Source organism: Coffea arabica, chromosome 1c, assembly GCF_036785885.1.
Source record: "Coffea arabica cultivar ET-39 chromosome 1c, Coffea Arabica ET-39 HiFi, whole genome shotgun sequence".
NCBI lineage: Eukaryota > Viridiplantae > Streptophyta > Magnoliopsida > Gentianales > Rubiaceae > Coffea > Coffea arabica.
The window spans coordinates 39,915,099-39,917,631 of record NC_092310.1 but is presented as its reverse complement, the minus strand read 5'-3'; positions in this window follow the sequence as shown (position 1 = coordinate 39,917,631).

Genomic DNA, 2,533 nt, shown 5'->3' with positions numbered 1-2,533 from the left:
GTTCATACCTAAATTCTTAAATGAAAAATCTAAGTATTTTGTCCTCTTTCTCATCTAAATACACCTAAAATTTATAAGTACATAAAAAAGTATCTTCATATTATAAGAAATGGTAATATAAAAAAAAGTAATCAAAATATTTAAATAGATTATAAATGGATAATTGGTTTTTATTTAATTCATTTAGATCTATTTATTAAATGGATCTAAATGGATTGAATAAATTTCATCGACTATCCATTAAATAAAAATCAATTATGAACCATTTATCCATATTGCCACCTCTAGTTGTGCATATGCAAACTGATTCGGTTCTTATCTTAAGGGTTTAGTTGGTGTCGGGATTTGGATATCCATTTCCAGTCCTCCCTTTCATGGCTTTACATCTGAGTTATACCTCTGTATACATATAATTGGACTAACTTTATGCACTCAGACCAAAACTTTAATGGAAATGATACAATTGATCCCTATCAAGAAAAGCTGTATCTAACTAACCCGAAACTACTTCAAATCATTGATGATCAATACCCCATTCAAGGAACAAAGTCAATTCTCCTTTGTTCTAGGAACTTTAGACTATGAGGCAACTATAAATCTCAGAGCTGTCACAGTATCATTAACCACGTTCATAGGCAGCGTCTGGCTATACTGAGAAACACTTCTATTCCTGTGTCTCCATAAGTAACACTCCAGTAGCAGCAACCGCAACTCTTTTCAACTGATATCCCAATCTTGATGCAATTTTTTTGAGACATTTTTATTAATTTTTTTGACGTCTCTGCAAACTTTGTTTGTTTCTCCAAAATTTATAAAAATCATCTCTAGAATTCTTTGTGTGAGAAAATTTAGTTTTAAAAAAATTATAACATAAAACCAAAGCCCTACAAAAACTTTAGTGTATAGCTACTGAATGTAGATGTTATATGCTGAAGATGGTTGTTTCTTATTGTTTCCAAACGTAAAGTTTTAGGGTGCGTATATGTTGAAGATGGTTGTTACTTATTGTTTCCAAATGTAAAGTTTCAGGGAGCATTTGATAAAACTGAATTCTGGAAACTGAAATTTAAAATCTGAAATTTGAAATTTGAATCTGTTAAGTTTCTGAATTGTTAAGTATTAGATCTGATACATTAGAATGTATATCACATTAAGTAATAATGAATAGTTTATTATTTATTTTTGGGAAAAAGTTTTGCTTGGAAAAATTCAGTATCACTTAATTAGTTTAAATGTTCAATTTTTTGTTATTAAATGTACATGAACATGTTAAGATTTGAATCTATTATATTTAAATGTTAAATTGGGTTATGAAATATGGCCTTATTTGAAGCTATGAAGCTACTATCAAATAAATTGGGTTAGACTATGAAGCTACTATAAATCTCACAGTTGTCACAGTATCATTAACCACGTTCATAGGCAGGGAGCATCTGGCTATATTGAGAAATGCTTCTATTCCTGTGTCTCCATAGGTAATACTCCAGTAGCAGCAACCGCAACTATTTTCAACTGATATCCCAATCATGATGCAATTTTTTTGAGACATTTTTAGTAATTTTTTTTGACGTCTCTGCAAACTTTGTTTGTTTCTCCAAAATTTATAAAAATCATCTCTAGAATTCTTTGTGTGAGAAAATTTAGTTTAAAAAAAATTTGTAACATAAAACTAAAGCCCTACAAAAACTTTAGTGTATAGCTACTGAATGTAGATGTTATATGCTGAAGATGGTTGTTTCTTATTGTTTGCAAACGTAAAGTTTTAGGGTGCGTAAATGTTGAAGATGGTTGTTACTTATTGTTTCCAAATGTAAAGTTTCAGGGAGCGTTTGATAAAACTGAATTCTAAAAACTGAAATTTAAAATATGAAATTTGAAGTTTGAATCTGTTAAGTTTCTGAATTGTTAAGTATTAAATCTGATACATTAAAATGTTTATCATATTAAGTAATAATGAATAGTTTATTACTTATTTTTGGGAAAAAGTTTTGCTTGGAAAAATTCAGTACCACTTAATTAGTTTAAATGTTTAATTTTTTATTATTAAATGTATGTGAACATGTTAAGATTTGAATCAATTATATATAAATGTTAAATTGGGTTATGAAATATGGCCTTATTTGGAGCTATGAAGCTACTATCAAATAAATTGGGTTAGACTATGAAGCTACTATAAATCTCACAGCTGTCACAGTATCATTAACCACGTTCATAGGCAGCATCTAGCTATATTGAGAAACGCTTCTATTCCTGTGTCTCCATTGGTAATACTCCAGTAGCAGCAACCGCAACTCTTTTCAACTGATATCCCAATCTTGATGCAATTTTTTTGAGACATTTTTAGTAATTTTTTTTGACGTCTCTGCAAACTTTGTTTGTTTCTCCAAAATTTATAAAAATCATCTCTAAAATTCTTTGTGTGAGAAAATTTAGTTTAAAAAAAGTTTGTAACATAAAACTAAAGCCCTACAAAAACTTTAGTGTATAGCTACTGAATGTAGATGGTATATGCTGAAGATGGTTGTTTCTTATT